Source organism: Pogona vitticeps, chromosome 7, assembly GCF_051106095.1.
Source record: "Pogona vitticeps strain Pit_001003342236 chromosome 7, PviZW2.1, whole genome shotgun sequence".
NCBI lineage: Eukaryota > Metazoa > Chordata > Lepidosauria > Squamata > Agamidae > Pogona > Pogona vitticeps.
In genome coordinates, this window is record NC_135789.1 from 11881086 (window position 1) to 11903582 (window position 22497).

The 22497-nt window shown below is 47.5% G+C and overlaps 1 protein-coding gene and 1 long non-coding RNA gene across 6 annotated transcripts in view; one reads left to right on the forward strand and one right to left on the reverse strand.

Moving 5' to 3' along the window:
- Positions 1-22497, reverse strand: part of KAZN (kazrin, periplakin interacting protein) — a 174523-nt gene that overhangs the window by 84519 nt on the left and 67507 nt on the right. The window lies entirely within an intron of this gene.
- Positions 1190-19797, forward strand: LOC144584005 (uncharacterized). Of its 4 annotated transcripts, none has more exons than XR_013537987.1 (3): positions 1190-10052; positions 12385-12588; positions 13852-19797. It is a non-coding gene; the product is annotated as an uncharacterized LOC144584005 (long non-coding RNA). The 4 variants fall into 4 exon arrangements; XR_013537988.1 differs by lacking the exon at positions 1190-10052 and adding an exon at positions 10108-11815; XR_013537989.1 differs by lacking the exon at positions 1190-10052 and adding an exon at positions 10108-11715.

A 22497-nucleotide genomic window follows, 5' to 3' on the forward strand; every position in this document is an offset into this window, starting at 1 on the left:
GCCTTGGGACCAGTCTGGTTCCGGATTTACAAGAAAAAAGGAAAGGAAGGCTCCTGGCCCATTTCAAACAAGAGTTGGCAACGGACGGCTCTCCAGATGCAAAGAAGTCTTTGGGTCCGAATCCCGAGTCCCTATTAGAAACAAGCTTTTCTTCTCCCAGAAAAAAAAGGGAAGAGATGGGTGGGTTCCGAGTCGCGAATCCATTCTGAGCCACTGAAAAGAAAACTCAAGCCGAGTCAACTTAAGTGCAACTTAAGTCCAACTTATCAGCAAATCCTGTGACTGGAGTCTGCATCCTTGGGTGCAAGGGGGCTGCAGCTGACCTCAAAGTGAAGGATGATGGAAGTCGCAGTCTTGCATGGGAAGTTGGTGGTGGAAGAAGCCCTCTCCCAATTCTCAGGATCTGGACCAGAACAATCTGCGCACGGAGTAAGGCTCCCCTCTTGAGAGCGAGCAGTTGCTCCTTGCATTGGGCCAGGTTGCCCTCCGTGTCAGCGCGCAGCTTCTCCTCCAGCTGCCTGCCTGCTCTCAAACGGATTACGAATCCGTGCTTTGCTGCTGAGGGCAACAAGATACGCCACCCCGCATCGTCTCGCAGGCCTGTCACATCTCGAATCCGGCCGTCTTGTCAGGTGGGATTGCTTGGCTGGTCGATCAACTCGCGTTTCCTGCTCCCAGCGGCGAAAGCGCGCTCCTGCCTACTCGCCGCTTATCTAACCGACTGCAAAATAGGGTTTTGTTTCAGCCTCAGAGAGTGCCTCGCCTCCTGCTGGCAAAAGACTCTTTCTCCCTTCCCCTTGTTTTGAGCCGAGCCTGCCGCGAAGTTTTGAAGCATCCCACATTCCTCTAAACGCTCTTAAACCAGCCAACCTCTGTCTTGGTCCGTTTCCAGCCCGAGGGTCCTGCTCTGAGCGACTTCCCACGCTCCAGCCTCAGCATGCCGGGACAGGCAACTCGGATCCCAACCACCGTGGGTCCAAAGCATGTGGCTCCCGGGAGACCCCTGGGGCATAGCCAGCGATTCATTGACCAATGGCAGGCGGGGCACCTGGCAGCTGGAGCCTGAACGCTCTCTCAGTCCATGAGATGCCGTAGTTGGACTAGAAGGCAGGAGACCGGGATTCAAGTTCTCCCGTGGCTATTAAATTGTCAGTTGCCTAGAGAGAGCTTGAAGCACTATGGGATGGTATATAAGTAGCACCCCTTTATTCTTTTTTTTTTCCTTCCTTCCTTCCTTCCTTCCTTCCTTCCTTCCTTCCTTCCTTCCTTCCTTCCTTCCTTCTTTCCTTCCTTCCTTCCTTCCTTCCTTCCTTCTTGTCCTGCCTTTCTTACTTCCCTCTCTCTCTTTTCCTTCGTTCCTTCGTTCCTTCGTTCCTTCGTTCCTTCCTTCCTTCTTGTCCTGCCTTTCTTACTTCCCTCTCTCTCTTTTCCTTCGTTCCTTCGTTCCTTCGTTCCTTCCTTCGTTCCTTCCTTCCTTCCTTCTTGTCCTGCCTTTCTTACTTCCCTCTCTCTCTTTTCCTTCGTTCCTTCGTTCCTTCGTTCGTTCCTTCCTTCCTTCCTTCTTGTCCTGCCTTTCTTACTTCCCCTCTCTCTTTTCCTTCCTTCCTTCCTTCCTTCCTTCCTTCCTTCCTTCCTTCCTTCCTTCCTTCCTTCCTTCCTTCCTTCCTTCCTTCCTTCCTTCCTTCCTTCCTTCCTTCCTTCCTTCCTTCCTTCCTTCCTTCCTTCCTTCCTTCCTTCCTTCCTTCCTTCCTCCCTCCCTCCCTCCCTCCCTCCCTCCCCTGCCTTTCTCTTTACAAACCCTTGACCCCAACAGGACGTTTCCCCTCTTCAAGCTGAAATGCTGGATGGGGGGGGGGTTGTGGCTCTGTGAATTCTGAGGGTGGGAGAGCATGATGTGAGGGAGCATCCGCTTCCCTCCTTGCACACTCAAGATATGCCGGGACTATATTTGCCATCATCCCCAGCGAAAGGGACCACCAGCAGGAACCTAGAAGGCACCAGCTTGGCTCAGGATGGAGCACCTAAGACCAAAAACCTATCAAGAAGTAGGAAACGTGGCACTTTGTGATAGTAGAACCCAGAACACTCCCCACCCCCACGTGGCCAATGGCCACGATAACTGAAGGATTGGGGGAGCTCTAATCTGAGAGTTGTAATCGAGAGCGCTGGGGAGCAGTGTTTAAACTGCTGGACTGCAGCCAAGACTCTGCTCACAACCTGGGTTCAATCCCAGACAACTGGCTCAAGGTTCACTCCGCCTTCCATCCTTCCGAGGTCAGTAAATGGAGCACCCAGCTCACGGGGGGGGGGGGGGAGGAGAACCAGAGAGTGCTTTAAGCATTATGAGGCAGTACAAAAACAGCAAACCTTTTGTTGCTGTTCCTTTTTATGACTACAGTTCCCAGAACTCCTCAGATCGCATAGGCCAGGGTGTGTGGCTTCTGAGTTTCTGCAACAGGCCGTCCAAAAGTGGCATTTCCAATCCTGCATTTGCTTGCTCAATGATTCAGTTAAGCTGGTCTCAAAGAACTAATCAACGTGGAGGCACACGCTCGGCCTGGATTCCGTTCAACATCGTCAAGAGGAGACACCCGTCACGTCTCTTTTTCCTGCAACACGTGAAAGAAACGGATGCCCTCTGGGAAACAAACAGCTCAGTTTCCCAAAAGACAGCTCAAGTCCAGCCTTGGCTTCCATGAATGGTCTCTGCCTCGCTTTGCCTTCCAATGACCTGCTGAGGCCGACGTCTGCTTCCAACCCCGGAAACCGTGTCCCTGCTGTTGCTGAGGGTCTTCGTGGCCTAGAAGCGACGCCACTCCTTTAGTTCCCTGTCAGCTCTTTTTTCAGAAAGGCTTTTGTTGTTGTTTAGTCATTAAGTCGTGTCCGACTCTTCGTGACCCCATGGACCAGAGCACGCCAGGCCCTCCTGTCTTCCACTGCCTCCCAGAGTTTGGTCAAATTCATATTGGTCACTTCGATTACCCTGTCCAACCATCTCGTCCTCTGTCATCCCCTTCTCCTCCTGCCATCATACTTTCCCAACATCAGGGTCTTTTCCAGGGAGTCTTCTCTTCTCATGAGATGGCCAAAGTACTGGAGCCTCAGCTTCAGGATCTGACGAAAAGACAGGTTTGTTCTCCAGGAGACTCTCAAGAGCCTCCTCCAGCACCACAATTCAAAAGCATCAGTTCTTCGGCGTTCAGCCTTCTTTATGGTCCAGCTCTCACTTCCATACATCGTTACTGGAAAAACCATCGCTTTGACTATGTGGACCTTTGTCAGCAAGGTGATGTCTCTCCTTTTTAAGATGCTGTCTAGGTTTGTCATCACTTTCCTCCCAAGAAGCAGGCATCTTTTAATTTTGTGGCTGCCATCATCATCTGCAGCGATCATGGAGCCCAGGAAAGTAAAATCTCTCACTGCCTTCATATCTTCCCCTTCTATTTGCCAGTGGCCATAATCTTTGGGTTGTTTTTTTTATGTTGAGCTTCAGATCATTTTTGGCGCTCTCCTTTTTCACCCTCATTAAGAGGTTCTTTAATTCCTCCTCACTTTCTGCCATCAGAATGGTATCATCTGCATATCTGAGGTTGTTGATATTTCTTCCGGCAATCTTAATTCCGGTTTGGGATTCCTCCAGGCCTGCCTTTCGCATGATGTATTCTGCATATAAGTTGAATAAACAGGGGGACAATATACAGCCTTGTCGTACTCCTTTCCCAATTTCGAACCAGTCAGTTGTTCCATATCCAGTTCTAACTGTTGCTTCCTGTCCCACATATAGGTTTCTCAGGAGACTAGGCCTTTCTCAGAAAGGCTAGGCTGTACTAATTTTCTGTAAGGCAGGAAACCTAAAATACTCTTGAAAACAGGGCCCGAGGGAAGAGAGAACATGGGAGGCCCTCTTCTTCTATGTTCAAACAACTCCCCACAGAGGAGGATGAGGACGATCTTAGAACCACAGAGCCCCTCTGCTCAGACCTTACAGCACCTCAGAGTAGCCCCTCCAGTAGCATACCTGAACACACGCTTTAAATTCTCCCACTGAACGGAAGGGATGCTCTTGAATCTTGCAGGGAAAAATGAAACGCTGAACTTGAAGACCATGCTCCCACAGCGTTCCAATGGATGTTTACGACATTTTTTTTTCAAAGACCAAACACTGGGAGAAAGCTGAAACTCCAAGGAAGAGGTGCAAGAAATCCTTGAGGGAGGCAGGACGTCAAAAGAAGCTCTCTTATATAACCCCACCATACGCAGGTCCATCTAGTCCGACATGAGCGGGCAACCGCCCGCTAAGGTCCTGCAACGTGCAGGCGTTTTGGAATTGTTGGGGATCGAACCCATCGCCTTCTGCCTGCAAAACAAGAACTTTGCCCCTGGACTAACATTTCTGGGGATAGCTCTGACCAACTTGGGCTGGTGTGTATTCCATATCCTGGATGTTGGACACCATCTTTGTGCAATTTGGATACTGAAGAGTTAAAACCTGGTCAACGAGAGACCTTTAATCCCAATAACCCATCAGGCCGCCTAAAGGGTGGCCTGTTCCAAAGAAGGATGCTGGAGCGCTCACAGTCATACATAGTCAGCATTGCATTTGCATGAACCCATAGGGAGCTGTTGGGAGGTGGAGCCAGCTACCTAGAAGTGGGGCTGAAGCAGAGAGTAGGGTAGATAGAGAAAAAAGAGGAATAGAGAGTTTGGGAAGATAGAGAGATCGTTTGGGAGTTTTGTGGCAGAGAGAGATTTTAGTGAGTGAACAGTCAGAGTGTTACCTGTGTTAGTTAAGTACAGAAGAGGTTAAAGGAATATACGGGACGCTTTATGTAACTTTGTGTAATGTGCTTAAGAACCACTCCTGAAACAACGTGCAACCAATAAACCTATACTTTTTTCAAAGTTAAGTACTGAACGGACCTCAGTCTTTCACAGGAAACATGGTTGGTAGATCAACAATTGGCAGCGTGGTTAAAGGACATGGTGGGTGCCTAAGATTGGGTACATAATCTAGGTACAGGCAAGAGGAACGTCAGAGATTGATGGTGAGCGACACGGTACCGAGACAAGTGGTGTTAGCTTGTAGGACGGTCGTGACAGATGCGTCAACTTGTACCGACACATCCCTCCCAAAGAAACCCAAAATACTCTTGAAAACAGGGGCAGAGGGAAGAGGAAAGATGGGAGGCGAGGCCCAGTTCTTCTATTTGGTAACTCTGAAAGACAAACAATAAATGAGGATGATCTTAGAACGGCAGAGCTGGAGGGGACCTTCTGGATGTGAGGTTCAGCCCCCGTCCAAGAGGCTCAATGGGGGAATCCCTGAGCTAGCCAGCAGTTCTACCTAACAGGGTTGCTGTATCAATCACTGAGAGAAAGAGATCATTGCCATAAGCTTATAAATGGAGGGAAGGGCAAGACAAAAATATCCAGGGTCTGATTCACATACCAAAACAGAACAAGCTTGTTGACCTTTGCAGGATGGAGACCTCTGGATTCTAAGTGGTCTTAAACTGCAAGAAAATAGATTCTGACAAAACATCAAGAACTTCCTGAGGGGCAAAAAAAATGCTTGACAGTGGAATGGAAGCTGATGGCTCTCCTTCTCCGAAGAGCTTCAGATAAAGCATGGACAGCCATCTGCGAAGGAGCTGTGGACCAGATTTTCTCTGCATTTCTAACCCAGTGCCCCATATCGGTTTAGTAGTCTCAATTAAGTTCTAGGCTACAATGCATAGTCTCCAAGCTCTGTGAGTCCCTCTCTGTTCAGCACCGGTGAGATCTCACCTTGAGTACATGTTTAGCCTTGAGAAAAGAAGACTGAGGGGTGATAGGATAGCACTTTCCCAATATTTGAAAGCCTGTCTTACAGAGGAGGGGCAAGATCTGTTCTCAATCATCCCAAAGTGCAGGACATGCAACCATGGACTCAAGATACAGGAAGCCAGATTTTGGTTGAATGTCAGGAAATACTTCCCAACTGTTAGAGCAGTATGACAATGGAACCAATCACCTTGAGAGGTGGTGAGGGCTCCAACCCTGGAGGCCTTCAAGGGAAAACTGAACAATCATCTGTCAGATCTGCTTTGATTTGGATTCCTGCCCTGATGAGGGGGTTGGCCTGGATGAACCAAAACGCTCCTATGAACGACTCCTATAAGGATCGAGTCACTCTTCAGCAACTGGTTGAATGGGTTTAGCTGGAAGTACCATATTTTTCTGTGTATAAAATGACACTTTTCCCTAAAATAATTAGAGGAAAAATTGAGGGTCGTTTTATACATGGAAGTAAGGAGGGAGAGGGATCAAAGCAATTTGATCCTTGCCTTCCCCCTCTACTTTTTGCAAAGAAAGTGGAGGGAGAAAGAAGGGATCACTTTTCCTCTCCACTTTCTTGCGAGGAAAATGCTTTCCCCCTCCACTTTCTTTGCAAAAAGCTGCTTTCCTCCTCCACTTTTTGCAAAGAAAGAAATTTGGAGTTAGAAAAGTTGGGGGCGTCTTATACACGGAAAAATATGGTAGTCTCTGGATGTATGACAAAACATGTTTGTGGCTTTTATATCCATGGAAGGAAGGTCACTGCAGAACACGAAAACCACGTTTGCAGATAAGCCTTCCCCACAGACCTACAAAAGTTAAGCTCTCAAAGTACTGATAGGGAGAGATGAATCTGTTAGCTTTGGTTCCTCCTAGGTTCAAATATCTTAAATCTCAAGTCCTTTCCATTCCAATTTTCCATCTCCAAATTTTGATAATTGTCAGTGATGAATTAAAATCAAGTCCTCAGCCGCCTTCTTTGAAACTGACCCCTAAAAAGAGAAAAGCCTTAGTTCCCATCTCTCTCTCTCTCTCTCTCTCTCTCTCTCTCTCACACACACACACACACACACACACACACACAGAGAGAGAGAGAGAGAGAGAGAGAGAGAGAGAAATTTGGAGAGAAAGCCCAAAGTCATAAGGATGCCTTTCCTCCCTCCTGCTTCTGGTTAAATGCCAGCACAACTGCACACTAGCGGATGCCCACAATCGCAACTCACATTTCCCTTAGGCAAACCAAGCACAGACCGGCATTCATGGGACGTGTCTTCCCGAAAGGTGGTGGTCTGGGCACAAAGGTAACAAGGAAGGTCCCTTCCTTTCTGGGAGACACACCTTGCATGGCATTCCAGAACAAAAGATGGCAGAAGAGTTAGGCCAGGCATGGGGAGGGAATCGGGAACAACAAAGCAGCCGCGTGGAGGCCTGGCAAGAAGGGCTTCTTGGCAATCCAGAGCTCACAGGGATTTTTGTAATGAAAGGAACAGGGAGGGGGTCATAAACGATGCCCTAACATCTTTTGGCTCCTGGTGGGATTGCTTTCACGCTATTTCACTGAGTTTTGAAAGAGAGCCTTTGATATACAAAATCACTTCTCTCACTTCAATGTTGTGTTCGTTTGCATTTCCCTCTTTTATCTCACTTTCCTGGATCCATGCACGTAAAAATGCTTTCTTGATTTCTCATCGAACAGTGTCATGAGTCTCACTACGAGGGCCATCAGCTGCGAATCAGAACATCTGGGATGGGTGGAAAGTTTGAATCTTTAAAGGATCTGGAAAGCAACGAGACCTGCTCTGTATTTGGTGGGTCCTTTGGGGGGGGACTCTTGCCCTGTGTTGCGCGCCTGCTGACCTCCATTTTGGAGTACTCATCATCTTTACTCTTTTTCTGACTCTATTTTGGATCCAAAGTCATCAATGTGATAGGGGAGAGATGTTTATTCCTGAAGCCTGAGTTCGGGTGGGGTTTTCGTCTTTATTTGCTTGCTTGCTTTTCTTGATTTTGGGGAGAAGGTGCTGTGTGTATGTGCTTTTTATTTTGCTTTCCCCTCCCCCCTCTCTCTGCGCGTGTGCACAGTTTGTTAAACTGACTGCCATGTATACAGGACGACTGCCATATCCACGGGATCTGTGCCCGTGGTTTTAGTTATCTGCTGCCTGAAAATCTTAAATAAAAATCCCCCCCCATACACGTTTCCAACGTGTATTGTCAAAACTGGCCACTAGAGGGAACTGGAGATTATGTTCTATATAGGGTTGGCATATCTGTAGTTTTCCCGTATTAAATCAGTAGGGCATGGAACCCATCCTCTGCTGGGAGGGAGAGTCCGGCAGTCCCCCAGACTCAACTCTGCCCTCCTTCTCCTCCATCTCTGAACAATGGCCTTTCATCAAGGCTACCCCTCTTAAGTTAAAGCTCTCCTTCCACCTTCCTCTTCTCCTTCACCTTCTTGATAGGAGCCTCGTGGCCCAGTGGTTAAACCGCAGTACTGCAGCTAAAACTGTGCTCACGAGCTGGGGTTCAAATCCCAGGTAGCCGGCTCAAGGTTGACTCAGCCTTCTATCCTTCCGAGATTGGTAAAATGAGTACCCAGCTCACGGGGGGGGGGGGGGGGGCAATATGTAGCCTGCATAATTAAATTGTAAACCGCCCAGAGAGTGCTTGAAGCGCTATGGGGCGGTATATAAGCAGCATGCTTTGCTTTGCTTTTTTGATTATAGCCATAACGAGCCGGACCAGATTCGTTCTGCATTCTATTTGTTATGAAGTATTTCCTTCTCTGATCCTTGACAAGGGAGAGAGAGGGACACACTTAATGGGTAACAGGCTTGGACCGAATCATTGATCTGAGATCTGCAATATGGCTCCCCACCACCCGATTTCCGGAAAAGCTACCCAAGCCAACACTGATTTTAACAAGAAGCTGCTTACTCCAGTCTTACAGTTATGTCCTCTGAAACCATGAGGGCCAAAGCAAGCAAGCCAGCCAGCCAGCCAACCACCCAACCATCCATGGATGGCCTGAGGTTTTGAAAACCGAAACGCAACGCGCCCTCACTGGACTTCCTCATCAGGGGTTTGTCAACAGAAAAGCCTAAATGCATGTGCTAGCTCCAACTGGAACAGAGCCGCTGAATCAACAACGGAACTTGTGCTGATGGACCAAAGTCTCACTCATTTACCGGGTCTACTCTGTTTGGGACTGGGAGATGGATTTAGCCCAGAGACCCCAAAATGGCGAGCGATCCGTTCCTCTAACCCTCAGCTGTAGATCCTGGAAACGGTTCCCGTTTTGAATTTCAAACCAGGCCTCTCTATTCACCTGCTCTGAAAAGCGCTCTCTGCTCACTGAATGAAAGCTCGCAACGGAAGACTTTTTACCCATTCATGCAGCGTCCATAATATCAGACGCAGCTGCAGGAACAATTATGTATTTTGTAATCATTTGGTCCAACACGGCACTCCTCTTTCTTCAAACAAAGCTGGGATTTTGCAGGCCAAGATACTTCAAAGCTGTGTAGACACAGAGAGATTTTTTTTTTTTGAATTTCCCACAGTCCCTTTTGTCTTCCATGAAAGAGAAAGAGAAAAGATTGGGTTACTTACATAACTAGGGTTCTTCGAGGGGTGATCCATGGATCCACACATAGGGGTTCTGTGCCTGCGCAGATCTCGCTTCGGAAAGTTCCAGAGCCTCAAAAGTGAAAGGGCCCCTCTGTCTATAGGGCGTCCTCAGTCGCAATGATCCACCACTAGAAAAAACTGGAAGGGCGAAACAAGAGAGGAGGTGGGCTGGATGTGTGGATACATGGATCACCACTCCGAGAACTCTAGTCACATAAGTAACCCAATCTTCTTCTTCGTGGCATCCATGTACGCACACATAGGGGGGATTAGCAAGCTAGAGGATAGAACAGTCCTACCAAAAGCAGAGTCTCTCTGAGCCCCGAGATCTAGTCTATAGTGTGGTTTCTCTGGAAGAGTAGCTGCAGAAAACTCGTGGGGGGGGGGATTGTTTGCAAGTTCATTTGCCAAGACCATAAGGCTATGGTCTTGGAGAAGCGTTGGGACGAAATAGGCTGTCCTTTTTGGGGGCCTTGGTTGGAGACGAAAAGATTGGTCGTCTGTCTAAAGTCTTTCCTGCTCTCTAAGGTATGAAGGCCAGCGCTCTTTGGACGTCCAAGGAATGGAGTGATCATTTGAGGTCATTCTGCGGAGACCGATAGAAGGTAGGTAGTATGATTAGGTTGAGAGGCATGTGAAAAATGAGACACTACCTTGGGGAGGAAGGTAATGTCAGCGCGGCGAGTGATCCTGGGAGAAAATCTTGCAGGGAGAAAATGATGGGAGAAATGATCTCGCAGTGGGGAGAAAATGATGAAGGGTGGGTCACTTCAAAGAGCCTTAAGCCCAGTGGCCCGACGTGCTGATGTGAGCGATACCAAGAATGTGACCTTGGGAGATAGGAGATCCATTGTCGCCAGTGGTTCAAAGGGAGGCTTGGTAAGCTGGGAAAGAACTAGTGGTACGGACCATAGGAGTCTTCTGGAGGTTGCCTATGTGGGTAGGCACTGAGAAGGCCCTATAAGATGTTTTTTTGACAGTGTGATGTCTGAAGAACAGCTGGATGGACAGCCTGTCAAGTTGGTGAGCGACTATAGCGGCAAGGTAGACTTTTGACAGAGGAGACAGAAATTCCTTCTTTCTTGAGGTGTAGTAGGAAGGTGAGAACCACGAGAAGAGATGAAGGAGAGTCCCGAAGGTGATGTGATGCCACATAGTGCTGAAAACGCTTCCACTTACAGCCGCGCCATGCTTAACGATTGCCTTGCTTAACGAGGAAATTGCTATACGATTAGTTTTTTGCGATCGCTTTTGTGATCACAAAACGATGTTTTAAATGGGTTTTTTTTGTTTAATGATGATCGGTTCCCTGCTTCAGGAACCGATTTTTGCTTTACGATGATCAGCAAACAGCTGATCGTCAGGTATCAAAATGGCCGCCGGCTGAAGAAAATGGCCCCCCGTTGTTTTCTTGGACGGATTCCTCACTTTACAGGCACTGAAAATGGCCGCCGTATGGAGGATCTTCGCTGGATAAGTAGGTATTCAGCCCATTGGAACGCATTGAACGGTTTTCAATGTGTTTCAATGGGTTTTTTCATTTCGTTTGACAATGTTTTCACTCTACAGCGATTTCGCGGGAATGAATTAACATCGTAAAGTGAGGCACCACTGTATAGCCATAGAGTCTGTTAGTGGAAGGGCATCTAGCCTGTCTCAAAATGTTTGCAAGAAAGAGATCCTCCAGGCGGTGAGTGTCAGGTGAGGGACATCCAGGTGATGACCCATGCCATTGTGGTGGAAGGGAAGGTTCATGGTGTACGGGCAGCTGAAATCTGTCCATCGCTGTAAGAAGAAGGGTGGTGAGCCACTGTTGTCATGGCCACCGGGGGTGGTAGTGGTGAAAAGAATCGCATGTACGATTTTCACAATCATGCGCTGAATCAGTGGAAAGAGGGGAACATGGAGAGGAGATTCCCCGGTCCAAGTCATGGCGAAGGCGTCGCCCAAGGAGTTTGGTCCGTTGTCTGCACGGAAGCAGCAGCGGGCACATTGGGAGTTTGTGCCGTTGGCAAACATCTCCACAGCAGGCTCGCCCCAGTGCGAGATCAGTTGGGTGTATATTTTCTGAGAAAGTTCCCATTCGTGCATGTCTGTCATTTTCCGGCTGAGGCGGTCTGTGGTCATGTTGTCCATGCCAGAGATATGGGTTGCCATGGGGACCTGTCCCAGAGGAAGCCTGAAAGGAATAGGAGGCTCGGGGATTTCATTCCTCCTTGTTTGTTGAGAGAATACATCAGCGAGCTGTTTTCGGTGGCAATCTGAACCGTGAGACCCTGAATTCAATTTTTGAAAGCTCAGAGGGGTTTGAAGACGGCTAGAAGTTCAAGGAAGCTGATAGGATGAGTCTTAACCATATCTGGACAAGGTCATCTAGACTTGTCTGTGGGCGCAGTGCTCACGTTGGTTAAGTATGAGACGGGAGGGATGCGGTTGTTGGAATGAGACACCGAGTCGGAGATTATGGTATTTTGTCCACGTTAGAAGTTGTCTTTTGAGAAATTGTGAAAGAAGAAACAGTCTTTTGTTTGGAGGGTCTCTCTTGTCATTGTAGGCGAAAAGATTAATGGATGGTAGCGAGAGTGGGGCAGGATAGACATGGTTGAAGGCCTCAAGCCCCAATGCTTGTTGAGTCTGAATTAGTGTCGCGCGAGGAGCCCTCAAATCTCATCTGGGTGGTTTGTATGATGATGGAATTTGGTGTGGGATGTTTGTCCAGTTCAACTCTATAGAAGTTTCCGATTTTGTGAGAGGTTGGCAGAATTGAGGAAGGTTTTTTTCCAGGACTGGATGGTGAGGTCAGTCAAAGTCTTGAGCATGGCCATCTCAACAGGGATGTTTGCCTTTCAACGGATGCAAGCAAAGACAGCATCCTTTGCTGGTGGAACCGGTTTGAAGACAGGTAACCGCAGTGATTTTGCCATTTGTCTCTATCAGGTCGTTATAAGAAGAGAAGTCCTCCGACGGTGAGTGTGGAGCATCATTGTGGACATCAGAAGAGGGGGTGGCGACCCGGGCGTAGGAAGAGAGCCCTTCCCCTCTTCTCCCTCAGAGTCGTCAGCGCTGTGGTCGAAAGACGGATCTTCCGGAGGAGCCGAGGGTGTCATCAGCAGACGATGGGAACCATGCAGTAACTGTGAGGTAAGTGAGGCATCGGTATCAGTAGGGCGTAAAAAAACCCAGAGATGATGCCGGTCCAAGAGCCAAAGCCCAAGATGATGACTGGGGCAGTTCCGGTTGCCGGTGTTGTCTGCATGGAACGCACAAAGTGGGGGGTTCCTATGGAGAGTGAGATAGATTCTGAAAGTCCCAATGGGGATGGGAGTTACAGCGCTCATGTCGTTGAGAGGGGAGCGTTCCTATGGGTTGCTAGTGCCGGACTCCCAAGACCGAGGACGTGTGCCGGACGGACATGCTTCTCTTGCGGCATTGGTACTGGCTTCTGTATGTTTGGGATGGCCATCCCATGTCCCCATGCATGAAGCGAGCAGGGCAGAAGAAAGGAGCATGCCGGGAGCCCATTAAAGGAGACCTCAAGCAGCGTGGTCAGTACCGACGTGGCAGAGATCATGAGATTGATCTCGGCGTGGGTCTTCTCCTCTCCCTGTAGCGTTGTCTCGGTTGCAGGAACAGCCGGGCAAGGGAGAGGGAGCTCAATCTTTGACGTTGGCTCACCTTCCGATGGTGGAGGTGCTCTTGTAAGTGAGGAGAAGGTCTTCGTGACATGGGGACACTCTGCACGCAGGGGCTCAAGCATTCACCCTCTGAAACCGGGACCGTGTATTGGGTGTTGGCAGTAGGCGCATTGGTTGGCTCTCGGACTAGTAGCTGGGGATCCAAGGGAGCTGCAATGACACTGGCATCCACGGATTGTAGTTTTTTCTCCTTCCTTTTGGTGGCCTTGATATTGGAGGCTGCCTGCCCTTTTTGAGCACCATGCTCTCATTTCTTCATTGACTTTGAAGATGGGTTTGAGGAGGATGAGGGAGAGGGAGACGGTTCCAGCTGTTCTTCCATTAGAGTTGTCTGGCCCATTTGTGAACTGGGATTCGCCTTAGCAAGGGGATCTGCAGCTCGAAAGGATTATACCCAGAGGAAGGAACCGAATCGAGACGGCCGATTTTTAAGTGTAAGAGCCGTGAAACGTTTGCAGATTCTGCAAGACTTAACTAAGTGGATTTTCCCAGGCAGAAAACACAAATGTTGCTTCCAATCTTCTTGCCACACGTGGCACACTTTTTCATCAAAGCAGCAACCGTAAATTGTTGGGGGAAAGGGGGCGGCAGAAACAAGGTGAGGGGGGGTCCCCCTCTGACTCTACCCCTAAACAATGACCTCTCTCCCCTTTCCCCCCACTTCTCTCTCTCTCTCTCTCTCTCTCTCTCTCTCTCTCTCTCTCTCTAGATAAAAGAGGAAAGGAAGGAAGAAGGAAGAAGCAAAGGCAGGAAAGGTATCAAAATGAAGGAAGATGAGGTGGAGGTTCTGGCGCAGTCCTTCACCTGCTCTTGCAACAGTGGGCAAAAAGGGCTGAGAAAATCTAGACAGAGAAGTACTTTCAATTTTTTAGGCTTCAGAACTTTCCGAAGCAAGGTCTGCTCAGGCGCAAAACCCCTATGGGTGCATACACGGACAGCCCAATGGAGAAAGTATATTCTGTCCTCCGATTTGTATCCCAGCTTCAGTTCCTGGAGCGAAGATTTATAACCTTTCTGTTTCATTGACTGGAAACACGGAGGAGGAACACGTCTGGTTTGTTTTTCTAATTCTTCATGCCAATATCATTTGAAATTATTTCCCATTCCCCAAACCAAACAGTTAAGCGACGTGTTATCCTCCTCTAATATAGCTTATCCGGGTCGTGCCGTGCCTTTCTCCATTTTTAAAAAATGTACGGGAAAAACCAGACCAATAAGAAGTACATGGTTGAGTACAGGGGGACTTAGCACAGTCTCCTTTAGAGCAAGGGATCCTCCCGGGTCCTGGACCTCAGAACCACTTGCCCCCAGGGCTTCTGTCTCATCAGGAAGCAGCAGCGGCTAACTGGCCTCCATTCAGCCCTCCACGGTGTCCAAGCACCCGTTCAGCAGAACCTGCATGTCCACCACCGATCCAGATGTAACAAAGAACCTGGTGTCATCATCATACTGAGGAGACAGGGCTCCAAACCCCCTAATGACTCCTCCCAAACAGTTTTATGGAACAGCTAAATTCAAAAATTCACATTAGGGAGAACAAAAAGGCACCAAACTCTGTGCAGGCTTTGGAAAATGCAGAGGTCTTTTTGAGGCATGAAGTCACAAACGTAGACTGGCGTGGCAGGCGGGAGCTTTAGGTGAAAGCCTCTTTTAAGATGGGAGGGACAAGGGAGGTGAGCTGGCCGGGATCAACAGGTATGTATCAGGTTTCACCTTGAGTCGCCCTTCGGCTTGCCGGGTAGGACAGAGAGGCATTCGACTCTCCATTTTGAAAACAGGAAGCGCCTCCCCTCACCACCACCCCAAAATTCATCACCATCCTCATCTTAGCACTGCAGAGCTAAGAAGGGATCCTCTAGATCATCCAGTCCAGGCCCTGTCAAGGTGGCCCCCTGGGGGAATCAAATTCCTAACCTCTGGCTCCTCTGAGCTCTCCAGCAGTTCACACTACTTTTATCTATCTTGTATGATAAAAGTCCCCTTTTGTAGGAAGACAGAAGTGAGTTTTTCACCACTAGCATAGACACTAGATGCTGGATCCAGTAAAACAAGTCAATAGAAGCCAATCGGAGTAGCACTGAAACGACTGAACCCTCCGAAAATTAAGTTCCAGCTACTAGTGGTATAAACTGTGGGATAGCTCAGTGGCAGAGGCACCTACCTGGCTGCGGAGCCAGAGGCTGGGGGTTCAATTCCCCCACGGGGCCTTCTTGAGAGGGGCTGGACTCCGTGATCCACAGGGTGTCCCTTCCAGCTCTAAGATGATGATGATAAACCTTCTCGTGTAAAGATCACTCTGTTAAGCACCTAAAGTTCATACCCATAGTCATCCAACAACAGGTGTTGCCTCCTTGGCCACAGAACAACCCCCCCCCCCCAAAAAAGGGGTACAAACCCGTGCTTGCTTCTCACTCACAGCACACATGAGTAGCTGCAACACCATGTTTTTGGGTGGCACCAAATTGTGCAAAATCCCACTTTAATGTAAATCCCACCCCTTGGGCAAAAGGATGATGGCAGCTGCTTTTTTTTTTACAAGTAACCGAACCAAAGAATGTCAGAGTCTCAATTTACAATAAAGCTTGCTCTTTGTATGTGTCTTACCTCTCAAATGGAAAGAGCATAGGGTTGCATAGACAGTTTGCAGAAGTTATGAAGAGGAGGGGGCAAAGGGGGGGACCAAACAAATCCCTTTTCTCTCTCTCTCTCTCTCTCTCTCTCTCTCTGTTTCATGGAGGAAAGCAATACTGAAAGGGCCAAAAATTCCTCATCCACACATTTCACTAAAGGGTGTGATCAAATACTGTAGTTATTTAGCTCATTTTTGGACTGCCGACAGCCCAGTTTGGTGCCGGCTGTTTGCCAGCAACCAGGCGAAACTGTCCAGATCTGAAACCTGCCTGATCCAGCTGTGCTCTCATCTGGAGCTTTTGGGTCCAGCAGATGTATGGATGGGTGTTTTCCCCCCGACTGGGCTGATTCAAGTGGGCCCCGACAAAGATTCCTTTAAACAGTGGCCACCACTTTTTTAAAAAAGTTCTTTTATAACAGCCAAGTAACTTATGACCCCTCCTCCACTGCGTCGGCCTAAACGGGCATTTTTCATGGGGGGGTAATCCTCCTTTCTCAGAAAGCAGAAGCTTATTTTTCCCCATAAAGAGCCTGTTTCTCCTACATACACAAACACACGTAACTTCCCACTCCGAAAGGTTAAGGAAGAAATTTTTCAACAAGGGCTACAACACATAATAAGGTGACCCATGATCCCCCAGAAAATTCCCTGTGATCCCCGAGTTTGGAAAAAACTGCTTTGCATGTTTTGCATAAAAGATCACACTTTGGAAACAACCCTTTCAGGAATAATCCAATGAGATTTTTGCCTGACTGTCCTGAAGGCACATTGAAATTCATTAAGCTTGTGCAAATCAACGAGAACAAATACTTTAGCAAGGAGCAAATCTCTCTGCAAGCTTTTGAGTTAAAAACACGTGTGGCACAATTGCCAAGGAAATAGGCAACCCTTCCCTCAAAGCTCTGCGCAGCATCAGCAGCCTTCCACATATGACAGGAAGGGCAGCATCCCAATATAAAAGCCCCACAGCTCATCCCATGGAGTAGCTGAGGAAAAAATGCACTATTTTTGCTACTAAAGAGACTGCCATCAAGTCAGACTAACAAGGTTAGGGAGAGACAACCCTGTCTGTGTCTTGGTGAAGGACAGAGATGTCAAGAGGGAGAGACAAAGATAGATTCTGAAGAGTTCCCTGTGTTCATCTGTGCAAGCTTCTCGGGCAAAATCCAAAGAAACAAAACAAAAATGTGGGAGCACCTTAAAGCCTATTATATTTTAATGGGAGCTTTCGTGGACAAGTCCACTTCGTCAGTCATATGGGGGGGGGAAATGATTCAATTCCTAAGTCAGGTCTGTAGCCAGATTTTCATGGGTCCAGATGATGGGTTCCCTCTGGCCACATTGGTTGTGAGAATCTGGAATGCTTCCAGTATCTGAAATTGCCGTATTTTTCGCTCCATAAGACACACTTCCCCCCCCAAAAAAGTGTATGTGTGTGGGAAGTGTGTAAGTCTTATGGATCAAATACTGTAACCACCCCCACCCCCATTGCCTTCTGAGGACCCCCAGGAGGCTTTGGGCTGGTAAGGTGCTGGTTTTTACTTTAAAAAAATGTTCTAGGTGGGTTTTGGAGGGTAGATTTGGGCTGGGGGGTATGTTTCTATGTTACTTTGTTTTTTGGTGATTTTTATTTCAGTCCCAGCATGGGACTTAATCTATTTTTATTTTATTTTATTTTTTGGCATTTAAAAATTAGGTGCATCTTATGGTCAGGTGTGTCTTATGGCACGAAAAATATGGTAGTATGTTTTAAAGCATTTTGTTTGAAAACCAAAACAATAGAGTCAGTCAGCTACTTGAGAGTTCCTCTTGAATCTGGAATGAACATCTTCAGGTATGACTCCATCATTGCCTTCCTCAAAATGGCAAGTACTTCTCCCTGCCTTAAACACACCCTGGACACCCGCCCACCTGGACCAATCCAGCACGAGTACCCTGAATGAGCCACTTTGTCCCCATTCTTTGGCAACAACAACTTACACAGATCCCAACATTCAGCTGGGCTTGGTGGGTGCACCCGTTCTACTAGGTGGGTCATTAGGACAAAGTCGTCTGTGGACCAGCTTCCAAAGGTTCAGGTGCAAAACTTGCAAGACAAACTGGAGACCTGAACAACTCTAAGAATGAGCCAAAGATTTTTTTAAAAAAAAATTCAAAACCTAAATTGTAGAATCATGGAGTTGGAAGAGGCCTCCAAGGCCAATAAGTCCAACCCCCTGGTCAACGCAAGGTATCCAAACCAAAGCAGACTGGCCAAGGGGTTGTCTAAATTTCTCCTCAATGCCTCCAGCACTGGAGCACTCACCACTTCCAGAGATCACCGGTTCCCTTGTTGCACTGCTCTAACAGTTAGGAAGTTTTTCCTGAATGTTGCTGAACGTTACCTGGGGTCTCATTTGTATAGAGTGTTATGTGCTGCATCTCGTTTTATGGCAAAGCACTACCACACTCCTGCCGGCTTGCAGCCATGGAAACGGAAAATGGCCCTTCCTTTCTGCAGCTTTCCTTTCCCATCAGGCAGAAATCCAAGGAGTGAAGAAATGGACCCTTCTTTCCCCACACCGGATTCAGATCCAGAAAACTTCAAAAAATATTAATAAAACCATGCCAGAGAGAGAGAGAGAGAGAAAGAGAAAGAGAGAGAGAACCAGTTTTAAAGGGATGTTAGGTATGCCGGCCTCAATAGACTCTTTGTGCAGTGTTTTCATGAGACATGCATGTGTTGGCAACACACTACACAAAAGCAATGGTTGCGCGAATGTCGCTGGGCGACTTATCTCACGCTTCTTTTTTTATGAGGCGTTTTGAACGGTGGAGCAGATTCTTCACATCCATTATGGGGCGGGGCGCGCGGAGGGGACTACACTGGGCATGGAATTCAAGAAGGCCCAATTTCAAAATATTTGAGAAACACTATTGCATTTTTATCAAACCAAGAAAGAAAAAAAAATACAGCCCTTGTGGAATTCTCAAGCTAAGCATAACTCTCTCTCCCCCCCCCCCGCCACCCCCCACTTCTTTCTACAACACTGCCAGTGCTTTTTATAAGCATGGGCCCCTTTGCCTCGTGTGGCCGCCTCTCTCTCATAGGCAAACCAAGAACTCTCCATAAACACTGGTCTATTTTCACATTTTTCTCACGGCCCCACACCCGACCCTGAATGAGAAGCTGCTTCCCCCCCCCCCCCCTTGGAGGGCATGAACTGCAGTCTGATCAGGTTCCCTCTCAAACAGCAGCACCCGGGGGAGCTCTTAAAGGAGGGAGACACTCAAACTGCTCCACGGTTTCTGTGCTTGCTTTATTTAAGAGGCTCGCCGTATCTTCGGGACATCATCTTCTTTATTTGTTTTGCTTAGAAATCTCTCTTTCAAATTTCAGAGTGGTTCTCAGAGGAACCGCAGGCAAAAGAGGCCGGACCAAAAGCAGCTGCCTGGCTGGCTTAAAATTCTTCCTGCTATCCACTAGGCACTTCAGCGTTTTCAGAGTGGGAATAACGCTATGCAAGCCGATATAGGACGGCATCTGTGGTCAGTGAGGGGGTACGGCCACAGGGAGGCCAGAAGGCCGGGCCAAACGCTTTGCACCCCAAGGACCATTTGCTTGGCATTGCAGGAGGGAAAAGTCACGCTGCACAGCAGAACGGCCTCTGTACCATCCTGCCCCCTGGTTAACCAAGGTAATCGTTTATAAAGCTTCTGAGTATCCCTTGCATCACTTTAACCATCACAGAATCAGTAAATACAGTGGTGCCTTGCAAGACAAATGCCTTGCAGGAAAAAAAAAACCTCGCAAGACAAATGGTTTTGGCAATGGGGTTGATGACTCACAAGACAAAATGTTCCTATGGCCATGCTCCGCAAGACAAATGTTTTCCGTTTTTTGTTCCTGCCTCATGTTTGCTGATTTTTAAATGTTCTTCTATGATGTTTAAAAAGTTAAAGTTTTTTGATTGAAATTTTTGAAATCATCTGCACAATATGTATGGCTTTAAAGAGCACTTAATAAACCCTTTGTAAACCAAATTTGACTTTGTTCTGGCTTTTTTTTTTTTTGCCCATAGGAATACATTAATTAGATTTCAATGCATTCCTACGGGAAAAAGCGTTTCGCAAGACGAATTTTTCGCAAGACAACATTAACCACAGAACAAATTAGAGGCACCACTCTAATTGAGTTGGAAAGGACTTCCAAGGGCCGCAAATCCAACCCCCTGCTCAAGGCAGGAATCTAAATCCAAGATCCGATGGGTGTCTGGAAGTTGAGTCGTGCCCAGTTCTGGACACTACGTTTCAAGAAGGATGCTGACAAACTGGAGCAAGTTTGGAGGAGGGCAACAAGAAGGATCAGGGGGCTGAAAACCAAGCCCTGGGAGGAACGACAGAAAGAACCAGGCCTGTTTAGCCTTGAGAAAAGAAGACTAAGGAGTGATATGATAACACTTTTCAAATATTTGAAAAGCTGTCCTACAGAGGAGGGGCAGGATCTGTTCTCGATCATCCCTGAGTGCAGGACACGTCATAATGGGCTCAAGCTACAGGAAGCCAGATTTAGGCTGAGTATCAGGAAAAACTTCTTAACTGTTAGAGTAGTACGCCAAGGGAACCTATGACCTCCAGCACTGAAGGCATTCATGAGAAAGTCATCTTTGTTTGATCTGCTTTGACTTGGATTCCTTGCCTTGAGCAAGGAGTTGGATTTGATCTCCTTGTAGGCCCCTTCCAACTCAGTTATTCTGTGATTCAGTAACTCTCTGCATTAATAGCATTTCCATAGGTCCATAACTCACCATTGAACTTATGGGACTCCCTTTGTTAGAACTACTTATGAGGATATCTTAATGCAGTAAATCCTGTTGGTAGCCCTAACTAGAGTACTGTAGATCACTGGTTCTTAACCTTGGGTTACTCAGGAGTTTTGGACTGCAACTCCCAGAAGCCTTCACCACCAACTGTGCTGGCTGGGGTTTCTGGGAGTTGCAGTTCAAAAACATCAGAGTAACAAAGGTTAAGAACCACTGCTGTAGATCTACTGAAACAACTCTTGAAGGGTGAGGCAACACATGTAAATCCAGTGGGTCTACACTAGTAGAGACCACCAACAGGATTCTGGCCAATGAATAAAAACATCACTCCATTTTTAATATAACTGGAACTATAGTTTAGCTACAGTGGACCCTCGACTTACAGACGGCTCATCTTACAGACTTTTCGAGTTACAGACTTCTCTGGCCGCAAAATTTAGGTTCGACTTGCAGCTGGAGAATCGACCTACAGACCAGGAAAAAAACAAAAATGGAACAAAAATGGAACAAAAACAGCCGGTTACGGTATTAATCAGTTTTCAATGCATTGTAGGTCAATGGAGACTTGACCTACAGACTTTTCGACCTGCAGCCACCGTTCCAATACGGATTAATTCCGTAAGTAGAGGGTCCACTGTACATTCATATTGATGGCCATTGTCTCACTGTTTGGGTATAATTTGCTCCTAAGAGCAAAAATAGTCACTGTGATAAAAGTAACTATTGCTGTAGTTAAAAAAAGTCCCGGGACTGTAAATGCAACAAATTGCTTTTTAAAAATAATTTTCCAAGTCCCCCCCCCCAAAAAATGGAAACAACTAAGAGATCTTTCCAAATGTTTGCTCCACCAAAATTTCCCCCTACATTTGGAAATCACTCGGTCTAATTTCCAAAGGGAAATGAACACATAAATAATCGTTCATTACCCCACTGCTCTGATTCTGGATTTTGAAGATGGAGTTCTGTGGATGACCCAACCGAACTAACGGGATACATCTCTGGCCAAATTCGGGAAGATTGCTCAGTTCCTCCCAACCTTGAGCCAGCTATCTGAATCAAGCTCCAATCATTCGTGCAATTTAACCACTGGCCCCAGTGATGTGATTTGATGCGCAGAGCTTGCGAGGGTTTGGGATTTAAGATTACAACTCCCAGAGTCTTCCAGCTGCAGAATTCTGAGAGCTGCTAGTCGCAGAACGTGATTTTTCCCAAAGCTCCTGCTGTCTAAAACACAGCTTCTTGTCTCTCCGTGCCCCCTTATTATGCACCAATTGTTCTCTCTTCTGTCACAGTATGGTGGGATTTCTCAAAGCATCCAGGCATACTCATGCGGAGCTGGCTCACATCCTTTGGCAACAACAGCGCAAAGCCTTGGGCCACATCCGCGCACCATGAAACAAAGATGTTGAACACACCTAATCCTCGTGAACTAAAAAGTCTTGTAGCACGATCACATCCAGAATCCTACTGCATAGCGATCACTTGCACTGATAGGATTACTCAGCCGTTGTCCATACGCTTCATCATTCAGTAAGTGTGGCTCTGGGGATGAATAATACCCAAAGATTGGGCTGGATTCGCGCTAGCCTGTTACGATTCATAACTTCAAGTAGTCCAGAGAGCAATCAGCAAAAAGAGGAAAGCCCAATGCCCCACAGAACTCGGCACCTGGAGGTCAGAAGTGGAATGGGTTGCTTATACTTTTCCTTATACAGTGGTGCCTCGCATTGCGATGTTAATTCGTTCCAGCGAAATCACTGTTGAACGAAAATGTCGCAATGCAAAATAAAAAAGCCCATAGAAACGCATTAAAACGTGATTAATGTGTTCCTAGGGGCTTCAAACTCACCGTTCAGTGAAGATCCTCCATAGCGCGGCCATTTTAGCTGCCTGTTAAGTGAGGAATCCGTCCCAGAAAACA